Here is an 18,814-nt window from a genome sequence, read left to right as displayed (position 1 = left end):
TAAAGCTCCTAGATTTGCATTTGATGCATGTGTTGACATATATCCTTCTGGATGAATTAGAAACTTTAATTGTCAGAATCACAAGTGCAGTACAACCAGATTTTATACTTGAGACTGTGGAAAGGATGTTACATACCAAAAATTACAATGTGATTTGCATGCTATTTGCTACAGTTACTGAAGATCATGTATAAGCATTTGCAAAAACATTGCATTTGTGAATAACCAAAATGAATCACAGCAGAAGAAATCATTTGGCCATTTTCAGATGACTCTGTGGCAATGGCAGGGCAAACATGAGAATTGGCCTGTGAGTCAGGAGATCAGGATGTACCCAGGCCCTACCACTAGGATATGTGACTTGAGGAAATCATTTTATTCTTTTGAGTCTCTGCTTTTTCATCAATAGAATGAGAAAAGACAGGCGGCCCTTGATTTCTTAGTTGCTCAGATCTCTGATTCTAAGTGGTACAGTAGCAACAACTACTTGTTATTTTTAAAAGATGTATCTTTCCAGCAAAATAAATCTTCAGTGATTTTCAGGTTTAAAAAGAATCTATTTTGCACCATATCCCAAAAGCTGCCAAATTTTGGGTTTGGCTGACTGCTAAAGAGAGCAGCCCGCTAGGAGCAAATTCCAGAGCTCAGGGTCATTTATTTGGAATGCTTTGCCAAATACTCCCATATTTTCAAAGTTGTTGGGGCCTTTAAACTTGAGCATCAGGGGAGAAACAGTTTCAATAGGTGCACAAAAATTTTGAAGTTAAATATTTTTGAATCGTCTGCAATGTTCTAATGGCATACCAAGTTTCATAGTCCTGCCACTTTTCTCCTTGTTATTTTCCTTCCCTATCAACTGTTTGCTGTCCCAAAGAATTGGACAATGAGAAAACACAGGTCTTATTTCTTCTGGAATGTTCTTTCAGTTTGGCCAGTGAGTCTCAAACCAGACTGCACATTAAAATCAATGAGGGAGTTTTAAAATTACACTGCTAACTGGGTTCCCACCACAAGACAATTAAGTCAGAACACTTGGGAGAGGAGCCCAGGCATGTTTATGTTTAGAAAGCTCCCCAGGGGTTTCTTATCTGCACCCAGGTTAAACTATGACATGTCATCACCAAGCCAGTTGGCTTTAATATATGTTCTCTGGCCACAATGCCAGTCAGCTGTCTGGACGAGAAAAAGAGATGGAGCATAGAAAAAAAAAAATGTGAAATTGCAGATTAACTATCTCTGCTACTGAAAAAGCCACTTCAAGGATGCCTGTGTGGCTCAGTGGTTGAGCACCTGCCTTTGGCCCAGGGCATGATCCTAGAGTCCCAGGATCAAGTCTCACACAGGGCTCCCTGCAAGGAGCCTGTTTCTCCCTTTGCCTATATCTCGGCCTCTCTCTCTCTCTCTCTCTCTGTATCTCTCATGAATAAATAAATAAAATATTTTTAAAAAGTAAAAAAGCCACTTCAAAAAGTTGATGAGGGGAATTTATGTCTTTAGCTTTAGTGGCTTGGTATGGGATTTTTCTGTATCTTTATGTATTGACTTGCTATATTAAATCCACAGGACTAATACTGACCAATTTGTGAATATTTATTGATGCCTTTTACATGTGTATATGTTGCTAGAACAGTAGGAGAGGGTACAAAAAAGTTGAGAACTTGATTCCCAGTTCTTGAAGGATGGAGTGTCTAAATCTTGGGATGCAAGAATTGTGTCAGACAGAACCAAGAAGGAAAAATCATATATTGTACAGAGAGTAAAGCTAAAACTGTTGATAACAGGAAGATAGCACAATTGGCTAGACTCACTTGGGAAGATCGCTTTTAAGTATGGGCCACCTTTTTTTGTTTCTGATTGATTGATTTTTTTTTTTTTTTTTTTTTTTGAGAGAGAGGGAGAGCGCAGTGGGAGAGGCAGAGAGAGAGAGATTGGTGATCAGATGCACTATTGAGTGAGGAGCCCAATGAGGGACTCAATCCCAGGATCTTGAGATCATGACTTGAGCTGAAATCAAGAGTCAGCTGCCTAACTGAACCAGGGTATGGGCCACCTTCTGAATATCTTCTTTCACTCAGATGGCAGGCAGCAGTGGTAAGAACATTGACCCTGAACTTGAAAATTTTTACTACCATAAATGAGCTCCCACATGAGGCTCAGACAGGAAGAGAAAGAGGAAGCCACTGTCAAATCCCTGCTACAGAAATGATCTGTGTAGGACAACACAGCTGAGGAAATTGCCATCCCCAGATGGCTACCACCAATTCACTGGACTTAAAACTCAACCAGAGCTTCTGAGAACAATCTCTAGTGGACAGGAATCACATATGGGTGGTCCCAAGGTCACATTCCACAATCTGTGAATCAGAAGGCAGGAAAAAGGACCATTGTATATTTCTATCCCTATCTCCTATGTACTCTGGAATTGTACCCCTTCCCTCAACTAGGAAGAGTGTGGAGAGTCAAAACAACAATAACAAAATAACCACTAATCATTGCAGAACAGTGAAAGTAGGAGAACAAACATTTACTAAAACCCTTACCAAGGTAGCTACAATACTGGTGGTACGGATACAGGCCCTCAGCCAGACTGGCATCGTTCACATCCTAACTTACCCACTTGCTGGTGCTGAGCCCATGCTGCATCCCATGTCAGTCTGACATCAGGGCCTGAGGCCCCATCACTAGTTCACTTAGTCCATTTGGGAAATGTTTAACTCCTGTTCTTCCGCAGAACAAAGATGCCAATTTGATTGGAAAATCTTAGCATCTTTTTAGGCTTCCTATCTGCTTGGGAAAAAAATCACCTAATCATATAACTTAGTAGTATAATTGACACATTTTTTTCCCTTTTTCTTACCTTCTCTTCTTAAAAAATAACCCTGAATCTTGACTTCAGTTTTCTCCTGGGCTCCTGATATTGGAATGGAAGTCTGATTTACCAGCAAACATTTAAGAACCAGACTTACTGGTAGATTTAAAAATGTGAATCATTTAAATACTCAAAATCAATCTCTCTAAATTTTCAGCCTGAGGAATTCTCAACAAGAGATTCAGTATCAGTCCTGAAGTATGATGGAAATGCAAGAGACTTAGAGGATGCTTGGCTTCTCTAGTCTCCCGTCTTCTTGAGGTTGCCTCAGGACACTTACACCTCTTTGTTTTTCCCTGGTTAATATTTCAGTTCTGGAAGGAAATGAAATCCAGGAAAGAAAAAAGTGATACTTCACCTCCCCACTCCCAGCACACATGTGTCCTTAGCCTAAACATTGTTTTTCAACGCATCTGTCAAAATTCCAGCATGAAAGAGGAGGAGTTAGCAAGTACATCCAGATTTCACATTGGGCACCAAATGCTAAGGAGAGTAGGCCACAGAAATTTAAAAGAACAAGGTCCATCAGGTTTTTTACTCTCCTACAGTTAAATCTAAATGTGGAGCTGAGCTAAAAATTAAAAATATAAAGCATGCAACAGGTGTTCCTCTTACACCTGTCTAAGGTTTGTAGATTTAGAAAATAGAATAGTGAATAGGTACATACTTTTTCTAAAAAGTTATTCTTTGTTTATCTGAAATTGAAACTTAACTGGGTATCCAACAACCTTGCGCTCTGTTTAGCACTTCTGGTCATAAGTGGCTTGAGTAGGAGAGATCTGTGTTTGGGTGGATGTTGGGAGAAGCACCGGTGAGCGTATTCCTGTCCTGGACTGGTTTTTGCCCTAGTTTTAGAGCTTTGTTGGAAGGATGGGGAAGGCCTGGTCTCTTCTCCTGTGTTTGGTAAACACCTATCTAAGACTTTCAACAACAGCTTTGAATGTAAATACCTGTCTACTTAGTAGTCATCTTTTCCAGATGATTCTTATTTCCTAAAATAACAAGATCATCACTTTTCTCAATTAAGGCACCTGAGACTGTTACTCCAAGGAGGTACATCAGTGTAAGACATCTTTACAGCAGTAATATTAATGATGCAATCTGATAATATGAGATTCTCCTACAAAGTAAATTGCTGATTACAAGTGGGCTTATACTCTTAACAAATTAAGGAGGATTCATTGAAAATTTATCGCTAGACAGAAACTGAGTCACAAAATCTTTGTAAAAGCAGGAACAGCATATTATAGGGAGACAATGGCAATGGGTAAAAGATCCAAGGTTTATTATCTCTAATACTGACTACTTCAGTGACCAAGTCCAGTTTCCTCACTGGCAAACTAAGTGACAACCTAATAGGGTTTTTTGAAAATTAAGTGAGATTACTGACACTTTTTTTATAATGCTTGGTCCATAGCAAATGCTCAAGACATTTTACCTGCTTTATATGGGGCATCTAAAATTTATCTCCTTGGGATTCAATAAATATCAATGAACACTATACACGATTTCAGTTCCAGAAAGAAATCAATCTGCCAGCAGAATCAAAAACAGATACCCTTTTTTTCAATAAAGACAATTTATATGAAAAATGAAAATTAATGATGTCTTACAGACAGTTGAACATATCAGCCATGCATAGATGGGAACTTACATCATGAAGTTAGTGTTTATTTCTATTAATCTTAAAGAATTCTTCCTGAACCATGGCATAAAGTTTTGATGTTGCCTTCCACCCGACTTAAACAGACTAGAAACTGTCATTCATAGGGAAGGATAGAGAATGGGGGAGGGGTAGCTATAGAATGAACTGTTCTATGAATTAGGTAAGCAATTAAGAACTGAAAGAGAGTTGAGTAGTTCCATCCTCAGCCACCCTGCCATTCTTCTCTTAGGGACCAGGGTCCTGGCTGTGAGCAAGAAAGGACCATGTGGCCATGTTCCATGTGGAGGGACAAGTCTCAGGACCTATTGCCTTTAATACCATTAGCTAGAGTCTTAAAGGTGTAACACTCCTAGAGAGATAGCAAAGCTCTTTTCTAATGCTCCATATTTCTGAAAAGTGTTTACTCACTTGCAGGTGTTTTCACTTTTATTCTGAATCACAGGAAAAAATAATAAATATCTGTATTATCACTGGCTATAGCAGATGGGGGTTTTCTTCAAAGTAACATTTTCAAGTAGTATCACCTAGCATTCAGATTCTCTGGATGGAATTGGCACCCTTAAGCAAAAAGATTAGAAGTACTTGAGGTGAGGGGCACCCAGGTAGGTCCGTTGGTTAAGCGTCCAGCTCTTAATTTTGGCGCAAGTTGTAATCTCAAACATATCCCTGCATGAGGCTTCATGCTCAATGCAGAGTCGGGTTGATTCCCTTTCTCCTTCTGCTCCTCCACTCAGCTCTCACACATACATACATACATACATACATACATACATACATAAATAAATAAATAAAATATTTTAAAGAAATAAGTACTTGGCCTGATAATCTTGTGTCAGTTTGGAATCAGTTTAGAACAGTTTAAAATCTCTCAAACCTAACACATTCTAGAGCTTTAAATACTACTCACTAACAATCCACATCTGTGGAATTTTTTCCATTAAACCCTTAGTCTGATTCAAACCTAATAAGATGCTAATCTTTGCGAAACTTGTTTTCCCTTACTTGGCTCTCTTATTTTTATAAAAGTCAGTCATAGTTTAACACACCAGAATTGCTTCATGTGGAAGAAGGTTAGAATTGCTGTGGGCTTGGTTTCAGGAGAACTAGGTCCAAACCTGGATTCCGCAACTAAGTGATTTTGTGACCTTGGACATCACTAAGCTATCAGGAGCCTCATCTATAAAGTGAGGATAATACCATTTGGAAATGTGGGGACAAATAAATTATGGAAACTTCATGTAAGCACTCAGCTCACATAGGAGGTGTTTGATAAATGTTGAATATGTGGCCTATTATAAGGGATTGAATAGCAAGCTTTGTTAGAGCTGTTTCTTTAATTAAATACAAAATGAATGTTAAAGTTTTTATGTCCTGACCAAATAGAGATTATCGTCCTCTCAAAGAAACTAAAAGTTTCTTAAGTTTCTGGTTTGAGAAAGCAGATATCATTCTAGGTTAATAATAGAAATCTGCAGAAATATGAAATTGTGCAATTGTGCAAAGATTAAAAGCAGTGCAAAGTCAGAATAACATTTTACCTTATTTCTTGCTTTTGATTTGTTTAACTATAGGAGATTAAACTGGTACAAACATGAATATCTAAAATATTTATAAATATGTATTTTCACATGCAGATTATAATATACATATTATAAAAAGCTGTTTCAGCTTTATTTGTAGCAGAGATCAGCAACCTTTTTTTCTGTAAGGGGTCAAGATTGTAAATTTTTTCAGCATTGCAGGAAACAAAGTCTCTTTAGTGATTAGTTAATTCTGCCACTGTAGTGCAAAAGCAGCCATAGATAACAGTAAGCTAAAGGACATGGCTGTGTTCCAGTAAAACTTTATTTTCAAAAATCGGTGATGTGTGGCATTTGGCTCAGAGGACAGTTTGCTGACCCCTGGCCTAGAGCATAATATAGAGTGTATTTTCTAATTAAACATAATTAAGGTAACTTATTGATGGGAAAAATTTTATGAATTTACATTCATAAGTTAATAATCAGCAATTGTATAAAAATAAGCTAAGTAAATGCAAGTGCATTCCTTTAACATCATAACTTGCTAAGTTTAAAAAATAATGTAGTTTTCCAAGTATTAGGTAAATTACATGGTAAATCAGCTTACATTTCACTAGTACTTCTTGAAGTTCTAACATAGAACCATGTGTATATGCACAATAGGCTTTATTATTTTTCTGTGTTAGACAAGTTTCAAAATTGGACTCAAACCCATTATTACGTGAATGTCCAGGACAGGATTTCCTTCTGCTGCACAAGAATATTTTGTGAATTTCCTGGGAAGTGCATTCAACAGTGGCTTACCTGACAGCATCACAGCCATTGTGTTCTAAGGAATTTCCTGCAGGGATTAAATCTGTTTGGCTTTGGCCTTGGTGTTTTCTAACTATCTCCAAAAATCACCTTAAACAATGTCTTTCGGGAATGTTTTTGTGTGATTCCTTCCTCCAGGAAGAAATTGAAAGTAATGAAATGCCTAGATTGTTGGAGAATTTTGAGAATTAGAGAAGGCCACTGCATCTCTTTTTGCAATAATATAAGAAACCAGCTCAATCCTCAGTGTCTTAACAAAGCGTCCAGCATTTACATGTACATTAGAAGGGCATCTAATCACTCACCATTTAGAGATTCCAATTCTAATTTTATAAATTCGAATTCTCTTGTATATTGAGAATTTCTAGGAATCAGAACTTCTATTACACCAGAGTAATAACAGGATAAATACAATTAGCTGTCAAAAAAACCCAAAATATAAATGGCTCACCACTGACTTTATTTCTTCCTTCTATCTCAATCCAGTGTGGGTTTGAATGGTCCCACTCCACGTTGTACAATGCCATCAGGAACACATACCTCTAAGAACACAGTGGAAGGGAAGAGAGAGGTTTAGGTAGGGAACAGCACCATTTTGGCTGGTGGAGACACACTATTCCTGTTGCTCAGCACTCATTGACCAGAAATGGCCCACATGGCTCCCACCTAAGTGCAGGGAAGGCTAGCAGAGATGGAGGATAATAGGGACGTTTGGTGGTAATTGGTGAGCCCTGCCACAGAAAAAAACAATTAGAGCATTGGGTTTTGAGCTGAGTCCAAAAATCAAAAAGATAAGAAATTTATAATATTATTTCAGCTTCATTCACTTGGTTGTGACAAGAACATACGCTGATAAGATATTTGCTACAGTCTTATGGTTTCCCTTGTTTAAAGTAGTTGTGTTTCAAATTCTCTGTCGTTTAACTTAATGAACAGAGGAAACTCTTGTCTAACTATACAATCCTTAACATCTATATCATGAAATATATCCCTTTGCATTGATAGCCTACTTACTAAGTGTATGTGTGTATGTGTGTGTGTGTGGCTTGTTCCAATTACACTCACTGCAGAAAAAAAATTCTATATCAGTATGTACTGAATAAATAAGTGTTGGTTGATAAATAGATAAACTCTATTTGTCTACACTGGTATACACTGGTGAATTTGAAGACTTGTGTTCAGTAAACTTTGGTAGCATTCAGTAACATGAAGACGACAAGTGACTGACTTTATTGTGCATTTCTAGACTGCCTAGGATTTTAGTTTGGATCAGTGTTCTTCAAAGTATGTTCAATGGACTAAACTGGAAAGTCTGTTGTGGTGTCCAGGAGCCTACATTCACAAACTTATGTGTTTATGCTGCTTTTCTCCCTCCCCCATTCTAAGTGAAAATGGCCCTATTGAAACTTTCAAAAGAAAAATTAAGTTATTCTGTTTAGGTATGTGTAGCTGTAATCAAATTAGCTCATACATAGTTGATAAATAGGACAATGGTATCACTACAACACATGTCACTATAGTGCAGTTTCCCCACCACCTCAAATGTTTATGCCACCAAGTACTGGCACCTGAATGCCAAGAACACTAGAAGTCGGACATAGCAAGCATGGACTAATACAATCTGTGCATAGTCTGTTCTCCTTCCATTCTTCTTCTTGGCTTACTTTTGCCATATGTGTGATTTCTTGGAAGGACCTATTAATGGTCGGCCCCACACTCAGTTCATTTTCCCCTTGTTCCCATAACTTTACAAACTTAACATTTTCTTACTCCCCTCCATTGAAGCCCTTATATTTATCATAGCATTTATTTGTTAGAAATATAACACGCCTTTAAAATCATGCTAGGGGATCCCTGGGTGGCGCAGCGGTTTAGCGCCTGCCTTTGGCCCAGGGCGCGATCCTGGAGACCCGGGATCGAATCCCACGTCGGGCTCCCGGTGCATGGAGCCTGCTTCTCCCTCTGCCTGTGTCTCTGCCTCTCTCTCTCTCTGTATGTGACTATCATAAATAAATAAAAATTTAAAAAAAATAAAATAAAAAAAAAATAAAATAAAATCATGCTAGTATTTTTATCTGGGTTGTTACTGGTTTTGTTTGTACTTTGGTTAAAAAGTCGTGAGGATTTTGAGTAGGCTGCTCCAGATACATTTTTACCACAATCTCTATTATTTTATCATGAGACTTTGTAGAAAACATGGGGTTGTTTTTAGGAATGGCTATGTCACATTATAATAGACATGCCTGTATTCTTTTTTTTTTTTTTTTTTTTTTTTTTTTGCCATGCCTGTATTCTTACAACTTCGATTGCATACATCTTGTGGAATAGAAGAATGTTAACAAAATTTGCTCTGGGCCTATTTGAGAAGTTTCCATATGGAGGCAGTTTTCCAGTCTTTTATCCTTTATATTTTAGAGTGATTTAGAGTTTCCAAATGGTGTTCACATAGAAAATTTCATTTCAATCCCAGAACAATAACACAGGGATCATTATTAGCATTCTACTTGACAGACTTGGAAATTGAGGCTCAGAAGAGAGAAATGTTTTGCCTAAAGTAGAATGGTCACAAAATTTTGGCTCTAATTAGTTGTTATATTCAAAGAAACATATTTTGAGCACCTGTTTTATGCAAGGCACTGGAGATACAGGTATAAATAAGATGAAACCTAGCCCTCCTCTAGTGGCTTTCTCCCCTCTTCCTCCCTTTGACGTACGGACTGTTTTTAGCTTGGGCTAAGTGGGACCAAGCAATTTACTCCATCCCAGAGAGGCAACAACCTTGTTCGTTTCTCGTTGGCAGCTCTAGATGTACAACATAGTATTTATATATTTGTATTTAACCATTTTAAACAATCATACATTTTTAAAAAACATTTTAAAAACTATTGTAGAAAGTACAGAGTTGTTTAAAATACAGAGATATTAATAAAGAGGATAAATATTTTTAAGACCAGTTCAGGGACGCCTGGGTGGCTCAGAGGTAAGCACCTGCCTTTGACTCAGGGCATGATCCTGGAATCCCGGGATCGAGTCCCACGTTGGGGTCCTTGCATGGAGCCTGCTTTTCTCTCTGTGTGTGTCTCTCATGAATAAATAAATAAATTTTTTTTTAAAAAAAGAAAGACCAGTTCAAACTATTTTTGATAAATAAAGTATTAGAGAAGACAATTATTTTCAAAATTAATAAAAGGCCTATATGTAATAATACAATACTACCAGTTTCATTACTTGATTAATGATATTTAGTCACAAATAAGCATTTAACTGTATGCATTTATAGTGAGTGACACATGGCTATTTAATTCTCTCTGACACCCCAGTCTTTTCTTGTTGTAAGAAAACAGAGCTCACATATCTCCAGAGATCTCTTCTACTTGTAGTTTTGATCCCATGACCCTGCTTAGGCATAACCCACAACCGGTTAAATGTTTATTTACTTGGTCAATGTTTAGCCTGTGGTTGGGCATTTATATCCCAATGGGAACTGAGAAAGCGATACAGAATGGTGAAATAAGGCAAAGGAAGAAAAATAATTGGAAACCAGGAGAAAACATGGGAAAAGGAAGGGGAAATGATGAATAGTGCCTTTCTTATTTCTTTTTCATTTCTCTTGCATGCTTAGAAAATAGAATACACTTTTGTATGTCTGTAGTAGCTTTACAAAGAAATTAAACAGATCGTCAGGACTTGCCAGTTTATTTCAGAAATATACAAAATATCATTAACATGTTCTACACTTCCCAGATAGATGGTTTGTCAGATGTTTGAAGAAAATGTACCTGACCTTGAGTGCTGTATTTGCTTTATATTTTCATGCTTAATGGTCTGTGACCTAATTTCTTTTAGCCTTGACCATGCTTTGTTCTATGGGTTAAAAAAAAATATATACATATATACACATACACACAACTATAAATCATGTATCAAAATACATTTGAATATGTACCTGAATCATCCAAATTTTAACACCTTAGCCTTATTTTTGTTCCTTTTGTCTCCCATTAAAGGTAAAATAGCTGAGAAAATTGTTCTCTCTTAATGGGCTGATAAGTAACCAAGTAAAACATACTGTACTTTTACCTAATGCAATGGCAGGAATCCCAATTTACAGAATGTCCAATTACACGATCCTATATCGGTCACCAAGAAAAAAGTATGAATATTTTATTACCTTACATAGGAAAAATAAGGATGGAAGATTACTTAGGAAACTGAATAAAAGGTACATAGGAACTTTATGTATTGTTACAATGGCATGTGAATCTACAAGTACTTCAAAATAAAAGGTTTAATTTAAAGTATATTGTATGTTTAGGGTGAGTAATTGAGATGCTTTGTATTTCGTTTCTTATGGTAAAGTGTATATAAAATTAAATTTACAATTTAATTATTTTATTTTTTTAAGATTTTATTTTTTTTATTAGAGAGAACAAGCAAGGGGTAGGGCAAAAGGAGAGGGAGAGAGTAGACTCCCCTCTGACTGCAGAGCCCCACACAGGCTGGATTCCAGGACCGTGAGATCATGACCTGAACCAAAGTCAGACATTTAACTGACTGAGCCATACAGGTACCTCTACCATTTAACCATTTTGAAGTTAGAATTCACTGGCATTAAGTACATCCACAATGTTGTGCAACTGTTACCACTATCTATCCAGTTTGAGAACTTTCTCACCACCCCAAATAGAAATCCCATATACATGAAGCAATAACTCCCTATTCTTCCCTCCCCTCAGGCCTTGGAAACCACAAATCTTGTTGATTCATGTAGTAATGTATGTTGGTAGTTCATTCCTTTTTATGGCTGAATAATATTTTATTTTATGGATATATCATATTTTGTGTATCCATTCATCAGTTGGTAGACATTTGGATTATTTCCACTTTTTGGCTGTCATGAATAGTACTGCTATGAACAATCGTGTACAAGTTTTTGTGTAAACCTACCCTTGGAGTATTATACTTGGAGGTGGAATTGTTGGGCCATATGGTAGATCTATGGTTAATTTTTCAAGGAACTGCCAAACTCTTTTCCATATCAGCTATTCCATGTTATGTTTCCATCAGCAATATATGAGGGTTCTGATTACTATAAATCCCTGCCAAAACTTATTTTCTATTTTGTATTTTCGTATTATAACCATTCTGCTGGGTGTAAGTGGTATCCCATTGTGTTTTTGGTTTGCTTTTCCCTAATAATTAATGATGTTGAGCATATTTTTATGTGTATATTGGCCACTTGCATAAATTATTTAGAGAAATGTCTATTAAAGTCTTTTGCCCATTTTTAATTGGGTTGTTTGTCTCTTTGTTGTTGAATTGCTCCTTATTTTTAAAGGAAATGGACCCAAAGGGGCATCAGTTGTGCTGAAAATGTTCCTTTTCCGAATTTGGATGACAGTTACACGAGTGTGTTGCTTTGTGCCCTTTACATTTGTAAAAAATGAGGATGTGTGCCCTTTTCTGAATGTATTTGTTTCCTAGGACTACTGTAACAAATTACCATAAACATACTGGCTTAAATAAAAACAGACATTTTGGCTAGTATCAAAAGGACAAGAGATAATAAAGTTTGGTGAGAAAAAAAAATAAAGTTTGGTGAGAAGTGGAAGAAGTGGAGAAAAGAGAACTTGTGCAGTGTTGGTGGGAATGTAAATTGGTACAGTCAGTATAAAAAACAGTATGGAGTTTCCTCCAGAAATTAAAAATAGAACTACCATATGATCCAGCAATTCTACCTCTGGGAATATAGCCAGAGAAAATGAAAACACGATGTCAGATATCTGTACCCCCATGTTCAGATTACTGTAGCAGCATTATCTATAATAGCCAAGAAATGGAAGCAACCTGTGTCCATTGACAAAGGAATGGGTAAAGATGTCACACACACACACTCTGAAGTATTTTTCAGCTATAGAAAAAGAAAGAAATTCTGCCATTTGTGACAACATGTATGAACCCAAAGGGCATACTAAGTCAGTGAAATAAGTCAGATTAAGGAAGACAAATACTGTAGGCTCTCACATGTGGAATATTAAATAAAACAAAATCTAACTCATAGAAAAGAGTTGAGATTTGTGGTTACTAGGGGTAGGGTGTGGGGGAGAAAGGATTAGATGAAGATGGTCAAAAGGTGCAAACTTCCACTTATAAGTACTGGAGATGTAATGTACAACATAATGATTATACCTAACACTGCTGTAGGGTGTATATGAAAATTGTTAAGAGAGTAAATCAAATCCTATGAATTCTCATCACAATAAAAACATTTTTTTCTTTTCTCTCTCCCTCTGTTTCATTCTCTCTGTGTCCATATATTTATATAACGAATGTTAACTAAATCTGTACCCGTTTCAAAGTCAAATCATTATGCTATGCAGCTTAAATGTATACAGTGCTATATGTCAATCCTATGTCAATAAAACTGGAAAGGAAAAAAAAATAAGAACAAAAACCCAGAAATTTATTCTCTCACAGTTCTGGAAGCCAGAAGTCCAAAATAAGTTATTCTCCCTCTGAAGGATTTAGGGAAGAATCTTTCCTTGCCTTTTCTAGTTTCTGGTAGCTCCTAGAATTTCTTGGCATTTTATAACTTGTAAACACATTTCTTTAGTCTCTACTTGTCTTCACATAGTCTTCTACTCTGTGTTTCTGGTTCTAGGTGTCCCAAATTTCTCTCTCCTTTCTTTTATGAGGATACCAATCAGTGAATTTTATGCCCACTGTAAATACAAGATGATCTCATCTCAAGATCTTAACCTAATTACATCTGCCCAGAATCCTCCTTCCAAATAAGGTCACATTCACAGACACCAGGGATTGGGACTACAGACATGTTTTTGAGGGGACACAATTCATCCCTCTATACTGAATGTATGTCATACTTAAAAAAAAAATTTAAGTCTTTATTTGACAGAGCACAAGCAGGGGGAGCAGCAGGCAGAGGATGACTGACTGACTGAATGAATGAATGAATGAATGAATGAATAAATAAGTGCCTAGGGGGCTCAGTTGGTTAAGCATCTGCCTTTGGGTCAGATCATGATCCCAGGGTCCTGGGATGAAGCCCCATATCAGACTCCATGCTCAGGAGGGAACATGCTTCTCCCTCTGTTTGCTGCTCCCCCTGCTTGTGCTCTCTCTCTATTAAATAAATAAATAAATACAGAAATACAGAATTTTTAAAATGTCTTTAAGAAAAGAAGTGATAAAAAAAGAAAAGAAGTGGTAAATAAATTTTTTTAATGTGGTAATCTGAGTTTTGTGACAAAAGATCTATAGGTTAGGGAGAGAAAGATTCATACAAACTTGCCACCCTATAAAGGAGAATTTTTTTTAAGATTATTTATTTATTTATTCATGAGAGACACAGAAAGAGAGGCAGAGACACAGGCAGAGGGAGGAGAAGTAGGCTTCATGCAAGGAGCCCGATGCGGGACTCAATCCCAGGACTCTGGGATCAGGCCCTGAGCCAAAGACAGACACTCAATCCCTAAGCCACTCAGGCGTCCCTAAAGGAGAAATTCTTAATCAGTTTTTGAAAACTGTCTTTACAAATTATGATTCTGAAAAGAACTTTTCAAATAAGGTTTTCAAACATTTATGTGTTTTTTTTTTCTTTTTTTGAGAGAAAGCTAATGAGAACAGTACCATATTCATATATGGAGAGAATACCTTTTAAGATACTAAAGAATTTTGTTTTTTTCAGTATTGCCAAATACAGGACTCTATTAAAATGTCCAGAAGACATACTGTTACACAAGATGATACACTCTTGGGGGTTTTGTTATTTTTTGTTTGTTTTTGCTTTTGTCAATTATGAATAATTAAATGATTGCCTTTGTTAAAATTTCGGCCTTGGATCATTGTGATCCTCAACTTTGGTCTGGTTTGCAATTGGCTGAGGATTCTGGTCATAAAAGGCATATTATCCTAACACAGCCCCAGCACCTTTGTATTTTAGTATGACATGTAGCTTATGACCAACTTTGTTGAGGTCTCACTTCATGCATCAGTTAAATAAGTATGTAAATGAAGTAATACTTTCTTCTTAAGAATGACATTTGACCCAATATAGTAAAAGTTATTTGAGTTTCAAAAAAAAAAAAAAACTGATATAAGTGGTAGTAGTTCTGTGAAAAGGCTGTTTTAGTATAGAACATAAAAATTTAAGAATTCAGACAATAGGGATCCCTGGGTGGTGCAGCGGTTTGGCGCCTGCCTTTGGCCCAGGGCGCGATCCTGGAGACCTGGGATCGAATCCCACGTCGGGCTCCCGGTGCATGGAGCCTGCTTCTCCCTCTGCCTGTGTCTCTGCCTCTCTCTCTCTCTGTGTGACTATCATAAATAAATAAAAATTTAAAAAAAAAAAAAAAGAATTCAGACAATAGCTTATTCAGAAGACTAAAAGCTTCTTAGAAGCCTATTTTCTGGACCCTCATGCTATTCTGCAATTTTTCTTTTTTCCCCTCTTTTTGGATAGTACTATCTGTTAAGAAATAGATGACAAAGCTTTGATTCATCACCTTCTCAAATTATCTCCACTATATAAAACATGTCTTCAAAGGTAAATATTGGTAGCTTTTATGTGCCTAGTTGTATGAACTTTTTGAATAAGTCCTAATTATTCACCAGGAGTCTATCTTTTAAAAAAAACAAAATCCATTTTTTTTTCTGCGCTTTCTTTGATGTGTATTAAAAAAATAATAACAGTCATTTTTAGGTTGATTGGAGTTCATCAAGAAAATCATTACTTGGTACAAAGTTAAAAATTAAGGAAATCCAATTTTTAAATTTTTTCACAAAGTTCTTTTTATATATTTAAAGTAGTAAAAGGCCACGTATTTTATAAAGTGTCCACATAAATTATATTACTGGTCTTTCATCATAGTATAGAATAGTAGTTGCACTCAAGATTTGAAGGAAAAATATGCTTCAGGGTTTGGCTGGGAAATAACTGACATACAACAGAATCACTCACCCTCATAGTTTTTCCCTGTAGGCGCCAGTCAGAGTGTCAGTCTGTGGAGGGGCAAGCTGGTGCCTCATTCAGCTCTGCCTTCCTAGTAAGATCAGCCTGACACAAAGCTGCAATTATTCTGTAGTGACATCACCACCATCCTGCCCTTTTGCCTGTATTTAAATGAATTATTCTTACGTTGCATAATGGAAGATTTCAACTTTGACTCTGAACGGGCAACAAAATTCAGTGTGAGTTCTGTGTCATGTTTTCATCTGTCTTTATTTTTAACTTCTGGTGGAGCCTCAAGCACAGACCTAAAGTACTGAAAGCATTTTTCTAATGTGAAATGTAGAGTCTTCCCAGGGATTACCCAAATTAAGTCCCAAGATATCTATTCCCTATTCTCTTTTTTTTTAGATAGCACAGACCTGGGACTCCTGGGTGGCTCATTTGGTTAAACGTCCCTTGACTTTGGCTCAGGTCATGATCTCAGGGTTGTGAGATTGAGTCTGGCATCAGGCACTGCGCTCAGCACTAGGGTCTCCTTGTCCCTTCTCCCTCTGTTCTTCTCCCTCCCCACTGTTCTTGCTCTCTCTCTCTCTCACTCTCTCAAATAAATAAATAAATAAATAAATAAATAAATAAATAAAATCTTGGCACAGACTTTCTCAATGATTAAATAAGAAAGAAAGAAAAAACAAAACTAGGATTGTAGGATTTATAAAATTGGCATACAAAGGAGTCATATTATAATAAATAATTATGGTCCCTGAGATTTTTTTTTCTTTTTTAACCTCATAAGGTTAATTATTTTATTATGCTTTACATCTCACAAGTAACTAAAGCTCTTTGAAGGCATGGCTAATGTTTATTTTGCATTTTAATCACTCATAGCTCTTCCACACTACCTTGCACATGATAGGTGTGTGCTGAGTGAATGTCACACATGCAGAATGTTGTCACATATAGACATTTATATACATATTTGTAACCTACATACAAAACGGACCAGTCACTTTGTCTCTCTTACTCTTTTTGAAGTTTTTAATGGCTTTTGGGGGGAAAATAAGAAGGAAGCATTGAGTCAGGTCATGGAAGCCATCTGTTTCTCTTAGCTACTCTGCTTCATGCTTCTTTCCCAGCCTTCCCCCAGCCACATTGGAGCAATGAAGCTTAAGGGGGACCACTAACTGGACTAGACAGTATCTCATTTCCCTTCTGTATGTTAGAATTCTCTCTTTCCTCCTTCTGGATTTCATTCTCACACTATAAACTACCTTCTTGGCAAGAATGAAGGCTGTGTCTGTTACGGAGTGTCCTGTTCCATGAACTTCACCACCTGGATAGGGGCCTGTGAAAGGTATGAACCTGATATCAGAGAGTTGATTACTTGGATTGGTCCCCTTCGAGTTAATCAGCTGTGGCCAGGAGAGTGAGACACTAGGTAGTTCATTTTAAATCTGATGCTCATTCTCAAACCAGTCAGCTGTAGTCTGGATGTCAGTGTCACTTAAAAACATGGCAGCACCTTGAAACCCTTAGTTAGAGTAAGATAGTTGCCAAAAGAAGGTAGTTACTGGCTCCTGATCAAATGGAAGGGCCAATTTAGATAATAGATAAGGTGTCTCATACTTAGTATAATATTTTATGATTTATCACTATAGCAGTCGAATATTAGGAAGTCATAATTCATTTTGTGTAGTTTGACCAAGGATCAAATAGATTTTTCTTGCAGGAAATACAATAAATAAACACTACCTACAGTATGTTAGAATAGAGAATGAACACTATCACTAGAAACCTGGAAGCACAATTAAATACAAATATTATAGATATTGAAAAGACCTTTTTTGTTCTAACAGAAATACCTAAAACTAGACAGAGATAGAGATATAGAGATATAGATAGATAGATAGATAGATGAGATAGAGATAGAGATAGAGATAGAGATAGAGATAGAGATAGATAGAGATAGGGAGATCCCTGGGTGGCTCAGGGGTTTAGCTCCTACCTTTGGCCCAGGGCGTGGTCCTGGAGTCCCAGGATCCAGTCCCACATCAGGCTCTCTGAATGGGGCCTGCTTCTCCCTCTGCCTGTGTCTCTGCCACTCTCTCTCTCTCTATGGGTCTCTCATGAATAAATAAATAAAATCTTTTTTTTAAAAAGAGATAGAGATATCTCCCCCCTCTCACAAATCCCATTGCTCAAAGAGTTTAGTTTTGATTGGTTTGGGTTGTTCTTCCTAAACTTTTTGTTTTGGTAAACCATCAAAACTTTAAAATTGCAGTGTTAACTATGTTCAGTATCACTAGATGGAAAAGACTATCTTTGAAAAGACAGTAAAATGGCCTTTCATTAGGATGAGCTACTACATAGAACCCTCTAGATCCTATTTCCTTATAAAAAAAAGTGTATCCAGTCTAATGCCAATTATCTTTACATTTTTATAAGGCATAAATTTTCTTTAACTCTAAGGTCTTAAAAATCTCCAAGTAACATTCTGTAATGTATCATGGGCTCCCTTCTGAGGAAATGTGGTATTAGATTCCATTGATCTCAATGGGTGTGGCCTTTATTGTTGCTATTGATTTGGTTGTGTTAATTTCTGCCTCTTTAATGCTCCAAATAATAATTTAAGATTAGAGAGTTGCAAGAATACACAGAATGATGAGAAATGATGAAGTCAGCAAGCTTTCCAAAGTTGCAGTACTTGAGAAAAATAGTCAAATACGCATTCTCATTCACCTGCCATAGTCCTGCTCTATCCTGTTTAACCCTGCTGATAGGTGAACAACTCCTTGGAATTTTTCCTTCTATCTTTATATGTTTACATTTTCAGAAGTAATGTTCAATACACCTCTGGCATGCTGGACAGTTCTAAATTGAATGATGACCTTTTTCTTTTACATCTTCCTTGAGTGCCTAGTGTTTGTGAAATAAAGATGGCCAGTGGAAAGTCAGTGTTACTTGACTTACTTCCATAT

General features: G+C 36.8%; 1 protein-coding gene and 1 long non-coding RNA gene across 2 annotated transcripts in view; one reads left to right on the top strand and one right to left on the bottom strand.

Moving 5' to 3' along the window:
* LOC140632533 (uncharacterized) overlaps positions 1–15,931 on the bottom strand; it is a 30,016-nt gene extending 14,085 nt beyond the window's left edge. Inside the window, exon 1 of the long non-coding RNA XR_012030134.1 lies at positions 15,849–15,931. This is a non-coding gene — a long non-coding RNA (uncharacterized lncRNA). The remainder of the gene's footprint in view (positions 1–15,848) is intronic.
* Positions 1–18,814, top strand: part of ITGA1 (integrin subunit alpha 1) — a 158,718-nt gene that overhangs the window by 22,374 nt on the left and 117,530 nt on the right. The gene's annotated exons all lie outside the window — the stretch shown is intronic.

Source organism: Canis lupus, chromosome 4 (genome assembly GCF_048164855.1).
Source record: "Canis lupus baileyi chromosome 4, mCanLup2.hap1, whole genome shotgun sequence".
Classification (NCBI taxonomy): Eukaryota; Metazoa; Chordata; class Mammalia; order Carnivora; family Canidae; genus Canis; species Canis lupus.
The sequence above is the reverse complement of the archived record's forward strand: the minus strand, read 5'-3'. Positions and strand labels throughout refer to the sequence as shown.